Source organism: Ambystoma mexicanum, chromosome 9 (assembly GCF_040938575.1).
Source record: "Ambystoma mexicanum isolate Mex_15411 chromosome 9, UKY_AmexF1_1, whole genome shotgun sequence".
NCBI classification, from domain to species: Eukaryota; Metazoa; Chordata; class Amphibia; order Caudata; family Ambystomatidae; genus Ambystoma; species Ambystoma mexicanum.
The window spans coordinates 105,050,812-105,076,731 of NC_090931.1; the positions used below are offsets into that span (position 1 = coordinate 105,050,812).

Genomic DNA, 25,920 nt, shown 5'->3' on the forward strand with positions numbered 1-25,920 from the left:
CAACCTGGTCTCATTAAAGATCTTCGCTTCCTCGATCGTTTGGATTTGAGTAAGATCAAGTCCCAACATTTTTAGCTCCCTTTGGTGATTCCAGATCAGTTCCGCGATTATAGGGGACTGCAGTTCAAACACCATCCTGTGATTTTTTATGGATGGAAGCGTTATCCAGATAATGTCGTTAGAGACAAGTGTGCGCAAGGCTGGAATCTTTTTGAACATTTGTAGCATGAATAATCGATTTAAGTCCTGCTCTCCATTTATTTCTGCGTCACTGATCCATCCCACGATGGTTGACATCGTCTTGTCGTGCATCTTTTGCTCCATAGATACATTTGTTGTGGGAGGATCCTTCCTCGGAGTGTTGCCTTTGCAATTTTTCATCGGCTCCTTCACTAGAGGTGAATTGTTTCTTATGACTTCCGGAGGAGTGGATGGGAGCGAGCTCTTTGTTGCTCTGGTATCTTCTATTTCTCGTGGAAAAGACTGTTGCGGTGAAGCTTGGGTGTATTTTTCTGGTTGCAGAGTGTTTGTAGTTCCTTCGCGAACAGTAGCAGGGATATGTATTTGGGATTTTAATTCCAGGGACACAGTAACCGGATTTAACTGAGTATCTGAGTCCATATTTGCCCTTTCCGTCGTTCTTTTGGTAGGAATAGGTTTATAAAATACTGATAAAAGCGATTGTTGTAAATGGGATAACGAGGACGCAAGTTCTTTTTGCTTATCTGTAATTGATTTTTCAGTCACGTGAGGATAATTTTCTCCTTTCTTTCCAGCCAAATTCGATTGTAGTTGTAGTGCGAGTCGACTTTCAAGTGAGAGTTCTTCCATGTCAATACCCATCTCATGAGTTGGACTGATGGCAGAGTTGTTATTTTTGGCCTTGTTTGGTGGTTGTTTATCTTTTGTGTTTGTGTCCCCACTTGACAATTGTTTTTGAGTTTGCTTTTTTTGTTTTTGATTGCATTCTTGTGCATCCTGCATTTGTGCATTGCGCAGATTTAATCTATTCAAAGCTCGAGTATGCAATATTTTTTGTTTTCGTGATAGAAATTGATTTTTGACTTCAGGATGTGGAGGTTCCTCCGCTGGTATGAGATTGATTTTTTCAGGCTCCTTAGCACTTTGCTCATTTATTATTTCAATTAGAACAGAAGGGCTGTCTAGAGTTGTAGTCGGATTCATACTATGATTAGTTACATTAGTTGCGTCTTTGATTGAAACTTCCCTATTTTTTGAGTGGTTTAAGGAGAATTGCTGGTCAATTTTCTCTGCATGCTGTGATATAAGTTGACACAACTGTGCGTGGGTATAAATTTGAATAGTTCCTAAATTTCCTGTTGAGTTAACCGTCTGAGCAAACGACGATTGAAATTCAAAGATTGTAGGACCCACATTTTTTTTTGAGAAGGCATAGATGTCATTTGGTATGCTTTCAGTTTGGGATGCTGCAGTAAGGGTAGTTTTTTCAAGGATCGTGGGTGAGTGACACCCCTTTTCCTTTTTATAGTTGTCGGCAAATATATACCCCTCTTGTTTGTTCAATTTTGCGGAGATTTCATGCAGTACAGATTTTATGTCCCGAAGTTCGTAGTGAGTATACTCATGACCCTTGTCAAGAAGATTTAAGATCCTTGACATTACCGGGTATGAGGCTTCAAAGATTTGTAGATCTTCTCTTTCGGAGGTGAGTTTAGGTTGGAAGTTCTCATCATTAGTGGATTTTGCTTGAGAGAAGTGTTGAAGATCAGGTGATGAACAGATACCACCCTCTTTTCTCTGTGCAGCAGTTCCATTAAATAAGTCCGCGTTCTCCAATTTACTAGCCAAGTCTTCTAGGTCTAGATAAGGTGGAGGGACTTCGAGAGGCACAGTGCCAGAGGGCTCACTGTGAAGATGAACCTTATGTTTTCCAATAGGCCACACTGTAACGAGAGTGGATGGACCATCAGATAGAATTATCAGTTTTTCCAATTCCATCAATGCTCCTGGTGCAAGAATTGAGATGTCAGAAGGCGGGCCTATATTAGTGACTTCAATGGTAGCTAGGTCATGATTTATCTCGGATTCTGGAACGCTTAGAAAACTTCGCCGTGCATTCGAGGTTTTGACGTTGCATTTGTGCGCACTTACACTCGCACTTAATGAATTTTCAGTTGCAACAGGCTTATGTGTCCCATAGAGTATATCCAATCTAGCCATTGTGGCATCAATATTCCTTTTTTTTGGAATGATTATTGTTTCTTTTAACCCGCTACGTAATAGCGAAGATATGTTTCTAGGCAGTTAGCAGGTAGGTGTAGTTAGGAGCACAACAATATTTTATGTGCACTTTGTTTGGATATGAAATAGATGGGACTTTTAAGTATAGAGGCAATCACAAAAAAAGGTGGGGTGATAAATACACCCTGCACTTTCAAAAGCATCCAATCCTAAGCAAAGCACGTGAAAGACAGATCAGATGCTCAACAGAGCCTTTAACACTGTGATGATTGTAAGGAACAGCAAACAGTACTTGATCGGTACTTCTGCGGTGCGCGCACGGTGCGCTGTCAGGCGGGATGTTATGCTCTCAGGGATTCACGTCAGAGCCCCAGGAGGCGGAGCTTCAATCCGGAAGTGACCTGAACAGAAATGCAAGTGAGAGGTATATTTTATATGAGCACGTTGATAGACCAAGACGGACCCTCTCCCTCTCCTGTGAGCAAATTAAATTCGGTGCCTTCCTAGTGCCAGTGATCAAATATTGACTAGTTGGGCACACGAGTTGGGCAAACAGTAGGCACTTGGGCACACTAGGGGAGTATTAAAGCATGTGGATTACTACGTGATGGACTCAAACAGCGTGTTCAGTTGTGATTGGAAAATTAAAGGTGTAAACAGTCACCTCGCTTTGAGGGCAGGAAGTCAGGCAAAAAGTCTGTGTTGCAGGAGCAGACGTCCTCCTCGTGTGCTGGCAAAATGATGTCAATGTGGTGGAGCACGATCCTTAGGTCAGCGCAGCCGGCAAACACAGCAAACAGTACTTGATCGGTACGCGCGGAGCGCGGTCAGGCGGGATGTTATGCTCTCAGGGATTCAAGTCAGAGCCCCAGGAGGCGGAGCTTCAATCCGGAAGTGACCTGAACAGAAATGCAAGTGAGAGGTATATTTTATGTGGGCACATTGATAGACCAAGACGGACACTCTCCCTCTCCAGTGAGCAAATTAAATTTGGTGCCTTCCTAGTGCCAGTGATCAAATATTGACTAGTTGGGCACACAAGTTGGGCACACAGTAGGCAGTTGGGCACACTAGGGGAGTATTAAAGCATGTGGATTACTACGTGACGGACTCAAACAGCGTGTTCAGCTGTGATTGGAAAATTAAAGGTGTAAACAGTCACTTCGCTTTGAGGGCATGAAGTCAGGCAAAAAGTCTGTGTTGCAGGAGCAGACGTCCTCCTCGTGTGCTGGCAAAATGATTTCAATGTGGTGGAGCACGATCCTTAGGTCAGCGCAGCCGGCAAACACAGCAAACAGTACTTGATCGGTACTTTAGCTTATCCTAGCTGAGCATTGCAGTTCTCCTAACTCAGCATGGTATTTATCATTGCTAAGCATGACACTCCTAGCTAAGCATGGTAATTCACCTTGCTAATCTAGGTAGTGAACATAGCTGAGCATTGCAGGCCTCCTTTTTGAGCAGGGAATGTCTCCTTACTAAGAATGGCACTCCTCCTGGCTGAGCTTTACAGTCCTCCTAGCTGAGCATGGTATTTCACCTTACTTAGCATGGCACTCCTACTCGATGAGCATGGTATTCCACCTTGCTTACCCTGGCAGTCCTCCTAGCTGAGCATTGAAGACCTTCTAGCTGAGCATAGTATTTCTCCTTGACGAGCATGGTACTCCTCCTAGCTGAGCGTGGCACTCCTCCTTGCTGATCATTGCAGTCCGCCTAGCTGAGCATAGCAATTCCCCTTTCTAAGCATGGCAAATCTACAAGCTGAGCATTGCAGTCCTCCTAGCTGAGCATTGCATTACTCCTTGCTAAGCATGGCACACCTCCTAGCTGAGCATGGCACTCATCCCAGCTAAGCATGGTAGTTCTCCTTCCAAAGCATAGACTCCTCCTTCCTCCTAGCTGTGCATGGTACTCCTCCATACTGAGTATGGCACGACTTCTAGCTAAACATAGTATTTGGCACTGCTAAGCATGGCACTCCTCATATCTGAGCATCCTCCTCTTCCTAGCGGAGCATGGTGTTTCACCTTGCTTATCCTGGCAGTCCTCCTAACTGAGCATTGTAGTCCTCCTAGCTGAGCATAGTATTTCTCCTTGCTAACCATGGCACTTCTCTTAGCCGAACATTGCACACCTAATAGCTGAGCATGGTATTTGGCCTTGCCAAGCATGGCACTCCGCCTAACTGAGCATGTCAGTCTTTCTAGCTGAGCTTTGTATTTCTCCTTGCTAAATACTGCACTCCTTCTAGCTGAGCATGGCACTCATCCTAGCTCAGCATGATATGTATCCTTCCTTAGCATGAACTCCTCCGAGCTGAGCATGGCACTCCTCCTTGCTGAGGATGGCTCTCGTTGTAGCTAAACATGGTATTTGTCCAGTTAAGCATGGCTCTCCTCCTATCCGAGAATCGTCCTCCTAGCTGAGCATTTTATTTCATCTTGCTTACCCTGGCAGTCGCTGTCCTCCTAGCTGAGCATTGCATTTCTCCTTGCTAACAATGTCACTTATCATAATAAAGCATGTTACTCCTCCTAGCTGAGCATGGTATTTCTCCTTCCTAAGTGTGGACTCCCCCTAGCTCAGCATGGCACTCCTCCTTGCTGAGCATGTCTCCCCTCCTAGCTGAGCATGGCACTCCTTCTAGCGGAATATGGTGTTTCTCCCTTCTAAGCAATGCACCCCTCCTAGCTGAGCATGGTATATCTCCTTGCTAAGCATGGCACTCCTCCTAGCTGAGCATAGCACTCCTCCTAGCCGAGCAAGGTATTTCTCCTTGGTAAGCAGGGCACTCCTCCTAGAGGAGCATGGCATTTCTCCTTGCTAAACATGACACTCCTAGTAGCTGAGTGTGGCACTCATCCTTGCTAAGCATCATATGTCTCCTTGCTAAACATGGCACTCCAACAAGCTGAACATTGCAGTCAATTGCTGGGCATGGTTTTTCTCCTTGCTAAGCATTGCACTCCTCCCAGATGAGCATGTCACTCTTCCTAGCTGAGCATGGTATTTTTCCTAGATAATCATGCAATCCTCCTAGCTGAGCAGGACACTCCTTCTTTCTGAACATGGTATGTCTCCTTGCTAAGCATGACACTTCTCCTAGCTGGGCATGGTATTTCAACTTGCTAGCCATGTCACTTCTCCTAATTGAGCGTGGCACTCCTCCTAGCTGAGCATGGCATTTCTCCTTGCTAGGCATGGAACTCCTCCTTGCTGAGCATTGCAGTCCTCCTAGCTGAGTGTATTATTTCTTCTTGCTAAGCATGGTAATCTTCTTAGCTGGTCATGCCATTTCTCCTTGCTAAACATGACACTCCTCCTAGATGAGCATTGCAGTTCTACTAGATGAGCATGGTATTTCTCCTGCAAAGCATGGCACTTCTCCTAGCTGAGCATGGAGCTCCTTCCAGCCGAAAATTGTATTTCTCCTTGCTAAGCATGGCACTCCTCCAAGCTGAGCATGGTATTTCTCCTTTCTAAGCATGGCACTCCTCCTAGATGAGCATGGCGCTCTTCCTAACTGAGCATGGCACTCTTCCTAGCTAAGCATAGGATTTCTCCTTGATACGAATGCACTCCGCCTAGCTGAGCAGGGCACTCCTTCTAGCTGAACATGGTATTTCTCCCTGCAATGCACGGCACCACTCCTAGCTGAGCGTGTTATTTCTCCTTGCTAACCATGTCAATCATCCTAGAAGAGTGTGGCACTCCTCCAAGCTGAACATGGTATATCCCTTTTCTAAGCATGGTGCTACTCCTAGCTGAGCATGTTATTCCTCCTTCCTAAGCACTCCCCCTTGCTGAGCAGACCACCCTTCCTAGCTGAGCATGGCACTCCTTCTAGCTGAGCATTGGATTTGTCCCAGCTAAGCAATGCACCCCTCCTAGCTGAGCATGGTTTATCTCCTTGTTAAGCATTGCACTCCTCCCAGCTGAGCATTGCAGTCCTCCCAGCTCAGCATGCTATTTCACCTTGCTAAGCCTTGCACTTCTCCTAGCTGAGTATTGCAGTCCTCCTAGCTCAGCATGGTATTTCTTCTTGCTAAGCATAGCACTCCTCCTTGCTAAGCATGGCACACCTCATAGATGAGCATGGTATTTCTTCTTGCTAAACACAACACTCCTCCTAGCTGAGCGTGGCACTCCTCCAAGCTGAGTATGGCATGTGGCACTCTTCCTAGCTGAGCGTGGTATTTCTCCTTTCTAAACATGACATTCCTCCTAGCTGAGCATTCCAGTTCTACTATCTGAGCATGGTATTTCTCCTTTGTAAACATGACTCTCCTCCAAGCTGAGCATTGCAGTTCTACTAGCTGAGCATGGTATTTCTCCTTGCTAAGCATGACACTCCTTCTAGATGAGGATTGTAGTCCACCTAGATGAGTATGGTATTTTTCTTGGCTAAGCATGGCACTCCTCTGAGCTCAGAATGGTATTTCTCCCTGCTAAGCATGGCGCTACTCCAAGCTGAGCATTGCAGTCCTCCTAGCTCAGCATGGTATTTCTCCTTGCTAAACATGAAACTCCTCCTAGCTGAGCATTCCAGTTCTACTAGCTGAGCATGGTATTTCTTCTTTCGAAGCATGGCACTCCTCCTAGATGGGTGTGGCACTCTTCCTAGCTGAACATGGGATTTCTCCTCGATAAGCATGCACTCCTCCTAGCTGAGTAGGGCACTCCAGCTAGCAGAACATGGTATTTCTCTCTGCAATGCACGGCACCACTCCTAGCTGAGCATTGTGTTACTCCTTGCTAACCATGTCACTCCTCCTAGCTGAGTGTGGCACTCCTCCAAGCTGAACATGGTGTATCCCCTTGCTAAGCATGGCGCTCCTCCTAGCGGAGCATGTTATTGCTCCTTCCTAAGTATGGACTCCTCCCAGCGGAGAATGGCATTCCTCCTTGCTGAGCATGCCACCTTTCCTAGCTGAGCTTGGCACTCCTTCTAGCTGAATGTGGCATTTTTTCCCTGCTAAGCAATGCAACTCTCATAGCTGAGCATGGTTTATCTCCATCTTAAGCATTGCACTCCTCCTAGCTGAGCATTGCAGTCCTCCCAGCTCAGCATGCTATTTCTCCTTGCTAAGCATTGCACTTCTCCTGGCTGAGCATTGCAGTCATTTTAGCTCAGCATGGTATTTCTTCTTGCTAAGCATAGCACTCCCCTTGCTAAGCAAGGCACTCCTCATAGATGAGCATGGTATTTCTCCTTGCTAAACATGACACTCCTTCTAGCTGAGTGTGGCACTCCTCCAAGCTGAGCATGGCCTTTCCCAATGCTTGGCATGGCACTCCTCCTGGCAAAGCATTGCAGTCCTCCTAGCTGAGGCTGTTATTTCACCTTGCTAAGCATGACACTCCTCCTAGCTGAGCATGGCACTCTTCTGGCTGACCATGGTGTTTATCCCTGCTAAGCATGGTCCCTCTACTAGCTGAGCATGGTATATCTCATTTTTAAGCACTGCACTCCTCCTAGCTGAGCATTGCCTTCCTACTAGCTCAGCATTGTGTTTCTCCTTGATAAGTATTGCATTCCTCCTTGCTACGCATGGCACTAATCCTAGCTGAGCATGGTATTTCTCCTTGCTAAACATGACACTCCTCCTATCTGAGAATTGCAGTTCTACTATGTGAGCATGGTATTTCTCTTTGCTAAGCATGACACTCCTCCTAGATGAGGATTGTAGTCCTCCTAGACGAGCATGGTATTCTCCTTGCTAAGCATGGCACTCCTCCTAGCTGAGCATGGCACTCCTTTTAGCTGAACATGGCATTTCCCCCTGCTAAGCATGGCACTCCTCCAAGCTGTGAATGTTATTTCTCCGTGCTAACCATGTCACTCCTCATAACTGAGCATGGTACTCTTCCTAGCTGAGCTTGGTATTTCTCCTTCCTAAGCATGGACTCCTCCTAGCAGAGCATGGAACTCCTCCTTGCTGAGCCTGGCACCACTCCTAGCTGAGCATAGCACTCCTTCTAGCTGAATATCGTATTTCTCCATGCTAAGCATGGCCCCTCTACTAGCTGAGCAAGGTATATCTCCTTTTTAAGCATTGCACTTGAAAGTGAGAGGCCCCCAGAAATGCAGTTAATTCTCCCAATAAAGTCAATCAGGACACTTCCCTGGAGGGAATGAGACCAAGACCAAGTGCTGGATATATCAAAAGGCTTTATCTAAAATAGGGCAAGCAGAATCTACTCTGCTCACGCCGAGAACACTCTGCAGTAAACATGTTACAAATAACTTTTATACAACTTTATCGTCATCGAACAGAGGGAAGGCCTAAGGGGCACATGAACAGTTGGGATTGGTCACTAGGGGGTGAACACCTATAGGTGCCATAGGGTTGAAGGGCTGTGGTTGGCTCAGGAGCACGTGGTGTTGTGATGATGCTTCTCGGGTCAATCGGTCAGCTGGGCTCATCGAATTGGTATGCAGGATCAGCAACTGTTGTGATGTTTCTTATTAAATAACCATTTGCCATTTTCCCTTGTGGCCACACATTCCCATTCATCCAATACTATAATCTGCTTTGTCCAGCATGCTCTGAGACCTGTGAGCCTAGACACTAAGGAAAAGACTTTTCTCAAATACAGGTTAATTTATCATTGGGCATAGGTCAAAATACAACTATTAAATGCAGTGTTTGATCCATAGATAGGCAGGCTTAACTGTATGTTGATACAATCCAAGATATATTGGCTAGAGAGGTGAGACTTTTGAGGTCATTGTATGGTCTGGAATGTCCATCTGATAAACAACAAAGGGGACTCTAAATCTCAGGCCTGAATTACACATTAAAAAACTAGGTCACAAAGAGGCACAAACCACCATGGTCATAAGTCTTATTGTGGGGGTTAAAGACTGGTTGTTTAAACATCATTAAATCTCTGCTGATCTGCTTTGACACTATGAAGGGTGGAGGGGAATCGAAACACCTTTGCGGTGTAGTTCTGCACTGCACGGAGAAACAGAGCCTTCAGGAGTAGATTTAATATACAGGTTTTTTACACGTGGCCTATTACATTCTGGTCATATTTTTCTAAAGTATGTTATCTTTCCTACCGGACTGAGTATTCTCATTGCTACACGACTTATAATGAAAATATGCACATGCTTAGCTTATTATCCATACTACATTAAACAGTTCATGATTCAGGTTCTGCGCATGCGGCCTTAACACATATTGTCATAATACGAACATACTGGTCAGAGTGATTGGTTGCTGTATTGGTTTTACACATTATCATGCATTTATTTACATTGAACTTTAAAACGAGGTAGCTTGTGCTGGCATGTACAGTGTTCTGTTCTGTTATGCATTTTGTTATTACAATCCATTTCTATTAAACAACGTCATACTGCACGTTAACACACATCACACTTTTATAACTAAATTCGAATGTTAGGGCTTTTGATTACACATATATTATACAGTGCACTAATATGCTTATTGTTCTACTACAATTCTTGCATTATTTCGCATGAAATAGAAACCGCCCATGAGCAACCTATTCTGATTGCATGCGGGGAGACACTTTGGTTTTCTTCTATTAAGGCGCGGACAATCAAACATACTTGAGGGTCGCTTCTAGCCGTTTGACCATGTTTTAAGGAATATGGGGGTGCTATTCTTTATGGCCAGGGTCTATTGGGAGTCAGGCAGGTTTATAGAGATGAACGACTTCTGTTGCTGGCCCCTGTGCTGGGCCCTGTCAGGGTCAATGAAGTAAGACAGAAGACAGAAGATACAGTGTAAAATTTGTTGCATTCTCGTGGCTAGTCTCTCATGAGAACCAGACAACTGCAGAGATGGCAAAGAGGAGAAGGTGGGGGGAGTAGCTTGTTCACTGTGTGCGCCTAGCTGGGAGAGCTGCAGGCCTGCGTTCTAATTTCACAACTGGCCTGCCATTATGAAATAACACAATGGAGTCGGTGGCCCACAAAATGGAGTCTCGTTCAACTCTGATCTTATGCTGTTTTAAGGGGGGTCACAGTTCCTAGGGGTGTTCCCGCGTGGGTGACCCGGGGCTGGGGCCCTGAACCCAAAGCAGCTGCAACTGGGCCTACCCAGGAAGTGTAAGAATGGAGGGGGTGGGTTCCAAGACCCTCTCCTCCCACACACACTCCTCCGAGCTGAGCATTGCAGTTCTACTAGCTGAGAATGGTGCTGCTCCTTTCTAAGCATGGCACTCCTCCTAGCTGAGCATGGTATTTCTCCTTGCTAAACATGACACTCCTCCTAGCTGAGCATCGCAGTTTTACTAGCTAAGCATGGCGTTGCTCTTTTCTAAGCATGGCACTCATCCAAGCTGAGCCTGTTAATTCACCTTGCTATCATGACACCCCTCCTAGCTGAGCATCGCAGTTTTACTAGCTAAGCATGGCGTTGCTCCTTTCTAAGCATGGCACTCCTCCAAGCTGAGCATGGTATTTCTCCTTGCTAAACATGACACTCCTCCTAGCTGAGCATCGCAGTTTTACTAGCTAAGCATGGCGTTGCTCCTTTCTAAGCATGGCACTCCTCCAAGCTGAGCCTGTTATTTCACCTTGCTATCATGTCACTCCTCCTAGCTAAGCATGACGCTCCTTCTAGATGAACATGGTATTTATCCCTGCTAAACATGGCACCTCTCCTGGCAGAGCATAGTATTTCCCCTGGCTAAGCATGGCACTCCTCCTAGCCAGTGACGTCACTAGGGGGTGACCTGGGGGGCACCGGATACGCCTCTGAAATCCTTCTGCCCCCCTTATACCCTCCTACCTCCGCTGTACTACTCTCTTGGCACTGCCTGCAGTGCTGTGTCCGCCTGCATGGCACACACACAGGGCTGTAACCAATGATGCCCACAACAATGTAGAGCTGTTAAAGTCCCCCCGCAGCCAAGACCAGCCCCTCAAATCAGAATGTAGCGCAAAGAACCTCTAATGATGGTTCATTAGTGACTTTATGGTTTTGTTCCTACATTCTGATGGGAGGGGAGGTGCAGTGGGATGTGGTAAATGGTGTGCACAAAAGGTTCCCTGCAGGAGTGCTTCTGATGTGACACATTAACCTTTTACAGGCGGCCCCCCACTTTTGTCTGTGATCCTCTTCTGCCCCCCCTAAAATTGATTCCTGGAGACGCCACTGCTCCTAACTGAGCATTAAAGTCCTCCTAGCTCAGCATGGTATTTCTTCTTGCTAAACATAACACTCATCCTAGCTGAGTGTTCCAGTCCTCCTAGCCCAGCATGGTATTTCTTGTTACTAAGCGTGGCAATCCTCCCAGCTGAGCATGGTGTTTCTCCTTGCTAAACATGACACTTGTCCTAGCTCGCCATGTTATTTCTCCTTGCTAGCAAAGCACTTCTCCTAGCTTAGTTTGGCACTCCTTCTAGCTAAATATATTATTTCTCCCTGCTAAGCATGGCACTCCTCCTAGCTGAGCAGGTTTTTTCTCCTTGCTAAACATGACACTTCTCGTAGCTGAGCATTGCCGCCCTCCTAGCTAAGCATTGCATTTCTCCTTGCTAACCCTGTCACTCCTCATTGCTAAGCACGGCACTCCTCCTAGATGAGCATGGTATTTCTCCTTCCTAAGCATGGACTCTCCTTGCTGAGCAAGTCACCCCTCCTAGCTGACCAAGGCACTCATTCAAGCTGAAAATGGTATTTCCCCCTGCTAAGCAATGCACCCTTCCTATCTAAGCATGGTATATGTCCTTGCTGAGAATGGCACTCCTCCTAGCTGAGCATAGCACTCCTTGTAGCCGAGCATGGTATCTCTCCTTGCTATGCATGGCACTCCTCCCGGCGGAGCATGGTATTTCTCCTTGCTAAACATGACCCTCCTCCTAGATGAGCATTGCAGTCCTCCTAGCTCAGCATGGTATTTCTCCTTGCTAAGCATCGCACTTCTCCTAGCTGAGTGTGGCACTCCTCCTAGATGAGTATGGTATTTCTCCTTTCTAAGCATGGCACTCCTCCTAGCTGAGCATTGCAGTCCTACTAGCTGGGCATGGTATTTCTCCTTGCTAACCCTGTCACTCCCCATTGCTAAGCATGGCACTCCTCCTAGATGAGTATGGTATTTCTCCTTCCTAAGCATAGACTCCTCCTAGCTGAGCATGGCACTCCTCCTTGCTGAGCAAGTCACCCCTGCTAGCTGACCAAGGCACTCCTTCAAGCTGAAAATGGTATTTCTCCATGCTAATCAATACACCCTTCCTATCTGAGCATGATAGTTCTCCTTGCTAAGCATCGCACTTCTCCTAGCTGAGTGTGGCACTCCTCCTAGATGAGTATGGTATTTCTCCTTTCTATGCATGGCACTCCTCCTAGCTGAGCATTGCAGTCCTACTAGCTGGGCATGGTATTTCTCCTTGCTAACCCTGTCACTCCTCATTGCTAAGCATGGCACTCCTCCTAGATGAGTATGCTAGTTCTCCTTCCTAAGCATAGACTCCTCCTAGCTGAGCATGGCACTCCTCCTTGCTGAGCAAGTCACCCCTGCTAGCTGACCAAGGCACTCCTTCAAGCTGAAAATGGTATTTCTCCCTGCTAACCAATACACCCTTCCTATCTGAGCATGGTATATGTCCTTGCTAAGAATGGCACTCCTCCTAACTGAGCGTAGCACTCCTCGTGGCCGAGCATGGTATCTCTCCTTGCTATGCATGGCACTCCTCCCGGCGGAGCATGGTATTTCTCCTTGCTAAACATGACCCTCCTCCTAGATGAGCATTGCAATCCTCCTAGCTCAGCATGGTATTTCTCCTTGCTAAGCATCACTCTCCTCCTATCTGAGTGTGGCACTTCTCCTAGCTGAGCATGGTATTTCTCCTTTCTAAGCATGGCACTCCTCCTAGCTGAGCATTGCAGTCCTACTAGTTGGGCATGGTATTTCGCCTTGCTAAGCATGGCACTCTTCCTAGCTGAGCATGTCACTCTTCCTAGCTGAGCATGGTATATTTCTTAAATAAGCATGCACTCCTCCGAGCTGAGCAGGGCACTCCTTCTAGCTGAACATGGTATTTCAACCTGCAAAGCATGACATCCCTCCTAGCTGAGTAAGGCATTTCCCCTTGCTAACCATGTCAATACTCCTAGTTGAGCGTGGCAATCCTCCTAGCTGAGCATCGTATTTCCCCTTGCTAAGCATGGCGCTCCTCCTAGCTTAGCATGGTGTTTGTTCAGCTAAACATGACACTCCTCCTTGATGAGTTTTGCAGTCCTCCTAGCTCAGCATGATATTTCTCCTTGCTAAGCATGGCACTCCTCCTAGCTGACCATGTTATTTCTCCTTGATAAACATGGCATGCCTCCTTGCTAAGCAATGCACGCCTTCTAGCTGAGAATGGCACTCCTTCTAGCTGAACATGGCATTTCTCCCAGCTGAGCATGGCACCCCTCCTAGCTGAGCATGTTATTTCTCCTGGCTAAACATGCCACTCCTCCTAGATGAGGATTTTATTTCTTCTTTCTAACCATGTCACTCCTCATAGCTAAGGATGGCACTCCACCTAGCTGAACATGGTGTTTCTCCTTCCTAAGCATGGACTCCTCCTAGCTGAGCGTGGCATTCCACCTTGCTGAACATGTCACACGTCCTAGCTGAGCATGGAATTTCTCCCTACTAAGCAATTTACCCCTCCTAGCGGAGCATTGCAGTCCTCCTAGTGCAGCATGGTAGTTCTCCTTGCTTAGCATGGCACTCCTCATAGCTGAACGTGACACTCCTTCTAGGTGAAAATGGTACTTCTCCTTGCTAAACATGACACTCCTCCTAGCTGAGCATTGAAGTTCTCCTAGCAGAGCATTCTATTTCCCCTTGCTAACCATGTCAATACTCCTAGTTGAGTGTGGCAAACCTCCTAGCTGAGCATGGTATTTCCCCTTGCTAAGCATGGCGCTCCTCCTAGCTTAGCATGGTGTTTGTTCAGCTAAACATGACACTCCTCCTTGATGAGTTTTGCAGTCCTCCTAGCTCAGCATGATATTTCTCCTTGCTAAGCATGGCACTCCTCCTAGCTGACCATGTTATTTCTCCTTGATAAACATGGCACGCCTCCTTGCTAAGCAATGCACGCCTTATAGCTGAGAATGGCACTCCTTCTAGCTGAACATGGCATTTCTCCCAGCTGAGCATGGCACTCCTCCTAGCTGAGCATGTTATTTCTCCTGGCTAAACATGCCATTCCCACTAGATGAGCATTTTTTTTCTTCTTTCTAACCATGTCACTCCTCATAGCTAAGCATGGCACTCCTCCTAGCTGAGCATGGTGTTTCTCCTTCCTAAGCATGGACTCTTCCTAGCTGAGCGTGGCACTCCACCCTGCTGAACATGTCACGCGTCCTAGCTGAACATGGACGCCTTCTAGCTGAGCATGGAATTTCTCCCTACTAAGTAATGTACCCCTCCTAGCGGAGCATTGCAGTCCTCCTAGCGCTGCATGGTAGTTCTCCTTGCTAAGCATGGCACTCCTCATAGCTGAGCATAGCACTCCTCCTAGCTGAGCATTGTATTTCTCTTTGCTAAGCATGGCACTCTTCCTAGCTGAACGTGACACTCCTTCTAGCTGAAAATTGTATTTCTCCTTTCTAAACATGACAATCCTCCTAGCTGAGTATTGAAGTTCTCCTAGCAGAGCATTCTATTTCTCCTGGGTAAGCATGTCACTCCTCATAGCTGAGCATGGTCTTTTTTCCTTCCTAAGCATGGACTCCTCCTAGCTGAGCATGGCACTCCTCCTTGCTGAGCATGGCACCACTCCTAGCTGAGCATGGCACTACTTCTATCTGAACATAGTATTTTTCCCTGCTAAGCATGACCTCTCCTAGCTGAGCCTGGTATATCTCCTTGTTAAGCATTGCACTCATCCTAGCTGAGCATTGCAGTCCTCCTAGCTCTGCATGGTATTTCTCCTTGCTAAACATGACACTCCTCTTAGCTGAGCCTTGCTGTTCTACTGTCTGGGCATGGTATTTCTTCTTTCTAAGCATGGCACTCCTCCTAGCTGAGTGTGGCACTCTTCGTAGCTGAGCATCGTACTCTTACAAGCTGAGCATGGTATTTCTCCTTGATAAGCATGCATTCTTCCTAGCTGAGCAGGACACTCTTTCTAGCTGAACATGGTATTTCTCCCTGCAATGAATGTCACCACTCCTAGCTCAGCATGCTATTTCTACTTGCTAAGCATGTCACTCCTCCTAGCTGAGAGTGGGACTCCTCCAAGCTGAACATGATATTTCCCCTTGCTAAGCATGACACTCCTCTATGCTGAGCATGGTATTTCTCCTTCCTAAGTATGGTCTCCTCCTATCTGAGCATGGTATATCTCCTTGTTATGCAATGCACTCCTCCTACCTGACCATCTCAGTCCTCCTAGCTCATCATGGTATTTCTCCTGGCTGAGCATGGCCCTCCTCCTAGCTGAGCGTAGCACTCCTCCTAGCTGAGCATGGCATTTCTCCTGGTTAAACGTGACATTCCTCCTAGATAAGGATTGCAGTCCTCCTAGATGAGCACTGTATATCTCCTTGCTAAGCATGGCACTCCTCCTTGCTAAGCATGGCACTCCTCCTAGCTGAGCATGGCATTTCTCCTGGCTAAACTTGACACTCCTCCTAGTTGAGGATTGCAGATTGCAGTCCTCCTAGCGCAGCATGGTATTTATCCTTGTTAAGCATGGCACTCCTCCTAGCTGACCATGGTATTTCTCCTTGCTAAACATGACACTCCTCCTAGTTGGGAATTTCAGTCCTACTAGTTTAGCATGTTATTTCTCCTTGCTAACCATGTCACTCCTCTTAGCTGAGCGTGACACTCCTCCTAGCTGAGTGTGTTATTTCTCCTTGCTAAGCATGGCACTCCTCCTAGCTGAGCATGTCATTTCTCCTTGCTAAGCATGGCACCCCCCCTAGCTGAGCGTGGTATTTCTCCTTGTTAGGCATGGCACTCCTCCTAGCTATGCATGTTATTTCTCCTTGCTAAACATGCCACTCCTCCTAGCTGAGCGTGGCACTCCTCCTAGCTGAGCATGGCACTCCTACTAGCTGAGCATTTTATTTTTCCTTGCTAAGCAAGGCACCCCTCCTAGCAGAGCATGGTATTTCTCCTTGTTAGGAATGGCACTCTTCCTAGCTGAGCATGGCACTCCTCCTAGCTGAGCATCGCAGTCCTCCTAGATAACCATGATATTCGCCAAACTGAGTCAAATTTCAGGTGATGATGTTTTACTTTACTAGATTTTGGCTGAGCAAATGAGTGTCAAATTAAACACTTATAGGATCGGATACATTAGCATTTTCCAAAGAATTATTAGAGCGCTCTTTCTGAGTTAATTGTATGTCATTTTCATGTTCAGTCAGAAGCGGCCAGCACGTATCGGAAAACTGGTGCAGCTTGATGAGAGCAATGTGGTAATGTGGTAACGCACAACACTGCATGGTACTCTTTTCTAATTTTGATCTTTGGAACGAAGCAGAGTGAAGATCGTAGAGTGCCACGATGCGCTGTGTTGTGAGTCGTTTCGTGGCGATCCGCATCAGCGTGGACTAGGAGCTAGGAGCTCGGCGAAATTGGAGAATTGGAGAAACTCTGGGGAGACATACTCTGTATGCCTATTCAGTGGTAAGAGGTGGCACAAGGTGAGTGGAGCTATGCACATGGGATCCAGCGATTTGTGCTGATATAGAGCCTCCTCCCCCACCCTCAGCACTGTATTGCACGATACAGCAGATTGCACGTACATCTGTTGGCCACACTTGGCTTGCCTGGCTACTAGTAAGGTATAGTTACATAGGCTGCAATGCTACTTGTTTTACATCTCTGCCCCAGTACATGACTCATGCAGTAAGGAAGCTGTTGAGTATGTGAAGAGCTCATGACCTGCAACTTTGGGGTTTAACTCTTTGAGCCAGTCAAGGGCCAATGCAAAGAGGTTACTGAATGATACAGCCGATGTAATTTGTGCACCAGCAGGCGCTAGTAGACAATCCTTGATCAGATGTGTGCCCACTTACCTGCCGCATAAGTGTGGTGAGCGCATGCACCCGGTATTGGAATATGGAGAGCGTGGAGGGAGAGTCCACTTTTTACTTATTTTTCTGACTCCCTTCTAGTGGGTATTCTGAATTTGGTAGTTGCCATTGAATATCCCCAGTAGGTGGACGCTGGGCGGTGAGAGACAACAAAACTGCAAACTCTGTATACTTAATCATGCCAGCAACCTGCAAAACCTATCATTTGAGAAGTATAAACAATGCAGGAAAGCCCCGAACCACCAACACAATTAGAAACTTCAAAAAACGCATACGCAGCAAGTTGTACGCTAATGCTACCGCACACAGTATATAATGTATATTTGGTGGCTGAAGCACCAAACATAATCATATCCGAGAGCCCACAAGCACCTACTAATGAATTGATGTCGATGTCTATCACCGTAGACAACAATTCATTTTTGAATATGTGTCTAAATCTTCGGAGCGATTCACTAGGCACCTTTGCTCATGTAAATATACCAACCGGTACCACTAACGAACTAAGTGTTGGAAATCTTATTGGACTTGCATCCTCCAATAGAATGAACCTATCATATCAAAATCTTCAGACCTTGAACGTGTTGCAAGAAGTATATATACCTCCCTGGCCCCTCCGGCATATAATGATTAATCGGAGGAGGAGGTCCAGCCCGATTCAGAAGTGTTGATAATTTCTCCCTCTGTAATGATCTATGTAAGGAACAGCAGGTTTTAAAGACAGGTATCAGAAAGCTGGTGGATGTCGTTCTGATGGCCCAATCAGAGGAATTGTTCTTGTCACCTACCTTACAATCTCAGATGGGGAAGGATCGATCATCAGGCAAATACAGAAGAGCAGGAATATGAACGGGGGGCAGTGGTACTAGCCTCCCCGAACATTACTGCTGACAGCGCAACTAACTTGTGAAAAAGATGGCGGACATGAGGCCTATAAGATGGATTTGGCAACAATATCATCATTTACCTCTAATGATAACAGCCCAAATCAAAGAACCTTACAAAATCGTGGACAATCAAAAAAAAAACATGACAGAATAGGCGTCGAGCAGTAATATGGAGGGAAAAACATACATATGTGAACGCACCCACAGCAATAGATGTAAGCAACATGACCATGAAAGAAGGTGAAAATGAAGTGACAGTAGAGGACATACTGACTACTGATTGTCTAATCACTGAGGGAAAAGATCAAGCATCGGAAAGTCTGAATGACAATATCAATAACATGCAGAGTGCAAAAAGATTAGAGCATCCGAACAGTTTGCTACAGTCTTTAGCCCGTTTTTAAATCGCAAATGTATCTTACAAATTCTACATAGTGTACCTCACTTGCACTTGATCATGTCCTAAGACCTGGACCGTGTGGAAATACCGGCCAGCCTATCCGAAGCCAAATGGGCAGAGGTACTTTTTGCTTCACGCATCATTCTCGAACTGCTGATGGCAAATAGGGCGTCGTTTTTGAAGCTAGGTTTTGACTTCACTCGAGTTCAGGAAAACCTAACTATTAATACTGAAGGTGAGCGTTCCCTGATAGCACAATCCTCCCCACAATGAGAGACACTAATGGACTCTCCCAAGATGGGAATAAGGCTAAGACAAAGTGCGGGTGAGCTTAATGGGAGTTTATATAAGTCAACATAGGGCATGCAAAGGACTCTGCAAACTCCGAGAGCGCTCTGTCTGACATTAGCAAAGACAGGCGTATATATTTACAAAATGCGTCATAAGAACCTACACACTATAGGGGGCACATGTTCGTGGGGATTGGGTGGCGACGACTAACTATAGGTGCAGCTGTGATGTGGTGCGCCGTGGTTGGTGGACGTCACTGGTTGCCAACGTGGGCTAGGCAGGTCAGCTGGGCTCATCCGGGCGGTGCTGTTGTGCCAGGCGTGGCCAGTGTCATTGATGAACGTCTTCCTTGGCTTTCTGCCCTAAGGCCACGCAGACTGCATTAATTCAATACCGCAATATTATCTTCCCCTGTAAATCCTACAATACGTTATTCTACAGGTTAATGCAACACAGGAGGAATGCACCTAGAGTGGGATCCTTCGGTAATACATCAATACATGGTTACTATCATCCTGTTGGCCGGGTATCAAAGGTCACGAGGTTGGGTCTCAGGGCAAGGGGTAAGCTGTCCAAGTTATCATGTCTCGTTAGAAGTCATTGTGAATGTGTTCCTTCAGTGTTGCTATAATATTGGGTGTCCTAATTTTACAAGGGCCATTAACCTGGGGTGAGCTGGTGGGACGTGGGGCCTAAGAAAGGGCGCCTTTTGGCCTGCGTTTATGGCCGGGGTTTACTGCTGGGTTGTAAATGATTCAGGTGGCTGGCCGTGGCCATGTGAGCTGCGGGGGGACGTGAATGCTCGAAGCGGCTCCAGTCGAATTGGGGGAGGTGAGGCAGAGCATCCCGGGCCTCTGCCTTTCATCTGGCAGGCTTCACTGGGGAGTGAGGGGAAGTGGCCTTGGATATGCCCACAATGGTATTTTCCTCGTGCGTTTGCAGGTTATACAAAAAGACATAATAATTCATATACAGTACAATACTCATTGAGCTTTTTCTTCAAAGCTTACATGTCTACTTTGTTAGTACCTTTACATGGCCATTTCAAAATGTGTTACCTATACCAATGTTGCTATTGTTAACTATATGCCAAGTATTTGACACCCATGACATTTTGTTACACTCTATGCATGCACGATAAGCGAGGTAGTATTAAGGTTGGTGGAGCACGCAGGAACAACTGGCCAATGATACTGATGGCGGTGACACATGGCGAGCTTGAACATTCAAATACATTCTATGCGTTTTCTTACACAATTTACATGAGCTCCCAATGCGGTTGCACTTGTTTTCCTTTGCACTCTAGCAGCATTAGTTCAGTTATGGCATAGGGCCTTGGAGTACATTCTTCTCGGAGGAACATATAACATAAAACCCCGGGACACTTCTACCATTTGCGCATAGCTACGGGGATATGGGTATTTCAACCAGAATACCACATAAACACACACTCTGCCATCTTCATGGAGGTTACATGTTTTATCAAAAGGTCGTGGAGAAAAGGGTTTTATCACAGGCAGTTTGTATATTGGTATTTAGGGTCTCTACTTTTGCCGGGGGACCATTTTACAGTTCTTTTCCACCCCGGCCCTGTTGGCCGGGTCATACTGTGGACAGTGATACACTGCGGTAGGTGAATGTTACAGTGTTTGTTTCTAGCACCAGCTCATGTCCGCCTGTTCGTGGGAACGGGCTCTCAGCGGATCTGCCAGGGAGCTGCGGCCGCGGGGATAAGTGAGAACTCTCCAAGGGTGGGGGCCACGCTGCGGCGCACAGGGCTCATGCCATTTTGGTTTCACAAAATGGTTTCCAGGGCCTAGCTTAATACAGCACGTTTGGTCAATGTTTCAGCCAGTGGTTCACCCGCCACCTGGGCACTGGTGGCAGGGGGGACCCCTGACGAGCCATGGACTCCACAAGGTGGGGGCTGCAGGGGAGGGGGGTCTCTTGGACCTATCCTCCCATACATTTCCCCCCTTTCGTTACTTAAGTAACGAATACTGTAACTCCCTCAACCTCTTGCGTTCTTCTTCTTCAGCTACAGCCTCATCCCATGCGGGGGTGCCTTTTATGGGCATCCATGCCCTACATACCCCTCGCAGGCTTTCCCCCCTTCTAGCATACTCCTCTGGTTTGCAGGTCATATATATACAACCCCCGTCCTCTTCCAAATCCACCCACACCTCCTCATACCACTCAAGTTCATGGGGCTCTTTAATTGTAGTGTGCCATAGCCTATCTACTACATCCCCGATGTGGTATATGGGCACCATCTGGAATCTTGGTGTGTTTTCTGCTCCTGTTTGTACCTCTACCTCCTGCATATTTTGTATTGTACCGCGAGCGTTGCCCATTGTCATCATCATCATCGCACCATTTGGTACTGCGCTTGCACAACATCGAAGACCCACCTGGCACATACAAAAAATAAAAAGGAGGAACACTACTGCCGGCATCAGTAATTTAACAGTCATTCCCAGCCATGACGGGACCCAGGAGAAGATGTTGTCGAACCATGTGCTTGCTTCTGCTCCACCTTCCATTTTCATTCTTTCTCCTAGGTTATGTACGGCTTCGATCACGTGGGATAAGGAACCATTATCTGCATCTTCGGAAGGTACGAAAGTGCAGCAGGCACTTCCAATTTTACGGCAAACACCTCCGTCCATCGCTGTTAATAGGTCTAAGACATACCTATTTTGCATGGTCATTAGCCGCAGTGCTCTCAGTTCCACTTTTATTACGTTAAATCCTTCTTCAGTGTCATTTGCCAGCTGGATCAGCTCCCAGCGTGTGATTTGGAGCCATTTTGCATTTGCCCGTGCCTGGATGCTGGGGATGAGTGAGGCGAAGAAAGTCTCTGCAGAGCTGAATAATCGATATCTGTCTGGGATCTGGGCCAGTAGTTCTGAGGATGCTTTTGATATGTAGTTTGACGATCGTCTGCTCCGAGACAGCATCTCCCCCTTATTGCCGGGAGACAGGACATATAATTGTGATTCTGTGGTTGGCTGGGCCTCATTCTTCTGAGGAATCTCTCGCGTTTTCTTGTTCCCATCAATGTGGCTCTCCGGTATCACCATTAGTGCAGAATGTAGGGTGGCCAATGAGCAGCTGCCGCTCCAGGATTGTGGGAGGTGCAAGTATGCCTGGTTGCCACATACCCAATAAGTGTCCATGAGGGCCGCTGTCCCTTTTTTCATATCCGGGATTGTGAGGGTCTTGTTGCAGTTTTTGTTTACCCCCATGATAGTTTTCCCGTCTGCCTTGAAACACAGTTCATAGTTTATTTCTTTCTGTAGCTTGAAGGGCTTTTCAATGGCAGTCACCCAGGTCAATTTTGAGATGTGCTCCTTCCATACTGGGGTGCATGTTTTCTCTATCCACTGCAGTTTCTCTGGTGCCACACCCCGCAGCGCTTCAGCTTTGCACATTATTTCTTCATCTTTCCACTTATTTTCTGAAAATAATGTACCTTGTATTATAAAAAATGGTTCTTCCAAACATATCACTCCTTCCGCTTTCGGGTAGCAGGTCTTCTCATTCTGCAGCATTTTAAAAGTTACCTCGTGTGCCTGGAAGGTGTTCTTAATTCTGCACAACGTGAGATGAAGGAGACATTGGGCATCCACAATATGCAACTCTCTTGGCAGCAATACTTTGGGTGTACCTGAAGCATGGGGAATGAGGGAGCAGACATAACAGCTCTCATTTGTTGTTTGTTTTGCATTTGCACTCATGTCTGCATACCATTTATTTGTCTGGTCGGGGTGTCGTGGGTCTTCCATCTTGTCCAGTCCCAACCCGTAATACTCGTCGTATTTTCTCCTTCCCACCTCCCTTTTCCTCCTACTATTTCTAAGATATCTCCCGGCTTCATGGGCGAGGAACAGTATAGACCCCCCTTTCTTCCCTTCGCCCCACTTTCCCCATTCATCGTATAATGCTGTGTATCTCACTGTCATCTCTTCCTTCTCTTTCTTTATGCTATCAGGTAGTGTGTTTTCTGTTGTGGGGGTGGGCACACTGCTGGGGGTGTTGTACAGCCATGATATAACAGAAGGGTTGCGATCATTTAAACTGTGGGCATTGTAATCAGAGACATTTGGTGGGGAAGTTGTGCTATTTCGCATTTTATCCTGCATTCTTTCATTTGGCGAGGTAGCAACATTGGGCGGTGTTGTGTAATATCCCCATACAAGTTTAGATCCGTCCCACACCAAAACATCACCTTCTTTAGTATTCGCAGTTGTAGTTTGATTTGTTACATTAATCCCGTTATTCCCGCCCCCCTCGTTCATCTCAATAGAGATGAACGCTATAAACCAATAAGTAACCAAGCCAAACAGCATTGTAAAAAATAATGTAATGCATACAGACAATCCACACTCATACGAATATCTACACCTTTCAGCTAAAGCATCTCTATATCTAATCAAGCTATTCGTTGCAGGCTGCCCGTTTGTTGCCATGGTAGTTCCTGTTTGAAATATAAAAGTGCATTAAGTACATGCACGTAAAAAAAAAATTTTGGCACTGTATGTACCAGGAAGTCATAGAAAGGGAGATGGTTGGGGTGTGGGAGAAGGGTGCACAGAGAAGGGAGCAGAAAATAAATATATTGTACACCGTTATTTTCAATTAAACAAATCTTTTTTTTTTTTTCTAGCTTAATTTTTCTCATTTATCTCGATCAATAACCTGTAATAGAATTGTTTCGTTAACAGCTTAATTTACCAGTTACACTCCTCCATTCATGTTTACTCATTATCTCCATTATTTTCGTTTGCTGTTGTCTGTGCCTCCCATCCACTTCTTCCTGCACACTATTATATGCCTTCCGCACATCTGTCAAATGTATCCAATACCTGAGCCCTTTCACCTTTACAGCTGTGGGTGTACAAAATACTACTTCGTATGGCCCATGGAACCTTGGGGCATTCCACCGGCGCACAAAGCTCCGGACATAAATGAACTCTCCTGGCATTAATTGTACTTGTGTTTCAGGTTCCACAAAGGACACCATTGTGTTCCCTTCTTCCCTTGTGAATGGTGGTGAGAGCTGCCTTTAGATTGCACGCGCTGCCCTAGTTAGCTTCTTCAGGTAATCTGTGAATTCATCTCCTAATATTGTGGCGCTTCTGTGTGCATCTGAGTGTTGGTGCAGTGGGGAATGTGCTGTGTGCATCCGTCTCCCTGTCACGATTTCGTGCGGGGACAGATGGTGATCCTTGCTCGGCTGATTCCTCAGCTCAAACAGTGCAAGGGGTAAGCAGTAGATCCAGTTTTTCTTTAACAAAAAACACAATTTAGACAATCTTCCTTTTAACAGGTCGTTCATCTTTTCAACAACGCCATTACTTTGGGGATGATAAATCGAGCAGAGTTTATGTTTTATTCCTAATAATGCAGTCACTTCCTTGAAGAGTTCGTTCACAAAATGAGTGCCGTTGTCTGAGCGAATTACGTCACAAATTCCCCAGCGCGGGAACACTTCTCTGACTAGGAACTTTGCAGCGCTCTTAGCATCAGGACGCGCACATGGACCCGCTTCTACCCACCTGGAAAATGGACACACAACCACTATCATGTAGCGAGCCCCATTACACCTCTCCCCCATGTCCGCATAATCAATATGCAGTTCTCTGAAGGGCCCTGTTGGTTTTGGAATTGTCCCCCTGAGTGTCCCTAGGGTCCTTCCGGAGTTATATATTTGACAAGTCATGCACTCCATTGTCAACCTGGATATGTGTTCCTGGAGACATGGCACGAACCAATCTTCCTGTATCTCTGCCGCAATGTGTTGTTTAGCATTGTGCGCTGGAAAGTGTAATTGTTGGAATGCTATCTCTAACAATTTGATGGGCATTACTACTTTCCCTGAGTTATTTTGGTGCCACAATAAGTCTGTTGCCGATTGGCTGCACCCCCTTTTGTCCCACAACACTTTTTCTTCACTACTTGCACCGTCCTGCAGCTCTTATATTTGGGATATGGGCATGGCATTGTATCCTTCTGGAGGTTCTTTGTTCGTCTGGTGCTGCAATAGGTACTCACCTGCTCCATGTCTTTCAAAATACGAAGCCTCCTTGGCAGCAGCGTCTGCTGCCGCGTTCCCCAAAGACACAACGTCGGTGTTGGACGTATGTGCTTGGCATTTCACTATTGCTACCATTGTTGGGCCTTTCAGGGCCTCAATCAATTCCTTCAACAGTTCAGCATGTTGCACTGGGGTCCCATCCGCCCTTCGAAACCCTCTCCGCCCCCACCGGGCTAGACCTCTGTGTACGGTGGTCGTCATGTAGGCTGAATCTGTGTATATCGTCACTGCACATCCCTTAGCTGCATGTAATGCTTCTATTAGGGCGATAAGTTCTGCTGCTTGGGCTGAGAAATGGGACGGAAGGCGATATTGTACTAACACTTCATACTCACCTTCTTCTAGTCTCACTACTGCTAGTCCCACATGTTTCTCTCCTGTGTCCATGTCAATTGATGCTGACCCATCTACAAAGTACACCTCTCCCTCGCTCAGGGCATTTTCACACACCTCGTGCCCTCCCCCGTTTCTCCTGTGTATGTTGCACAATTGTGTTCTTGCATGTCCTCTAGTGTACACGGTTCTGTAATGAATGTTGCTGGGTTTACTGTTCTGCACCTCACTACGTGAATGTTGGCGCTGGACAGTATTATCTCATAGGCAGTTGCTCGCTGTGTAGTCAGTGTACTTTTTGATCTTTCTAGTATTGCAAACAATGAGTGTTCCACAAACAACGTGACAGGGCACCCCATTACTATTGTGGCACTTTTCTCAATGGCGAACGCGGCAGCAGCGAGAGACTGCTCACACGCGAAGTGGCCTTGCATCACTGCATCTAATGTGCCACTATAGTAGTCCAATGGTTTGTGTCCTAGGGAAGTCTTTTGTGTCAGTACAGCCGTCGTAAGAGTCCCTTTGCAATGCGAGAACAGGTAAAATTTGCGCTCATAATCAGGATTGGCGAGTACTGGAGCACTCGAAATTAGCTCTTTGAGTGACCCAAACAAGTCACTCAATTCTTTTGACCACTCTATTTTCCTGTTCTCT

At 46.5% G+C, this 25,920-nt stretch overlaps 1 protein-coding gene across 1 annotated transcript in view; it reads left to right on the forward strand.

Annotated features, from left to right (window-relative positions):
- LOC138489589 (SUN domain-containing protein 3-like) overlaps positions 1-25,920 on the forward strand; it is a 131,235-nt gene that overhangs the window by 22,211 nt on the left and 83,104 nt on the right. The window lies entirely within an intron of this gene.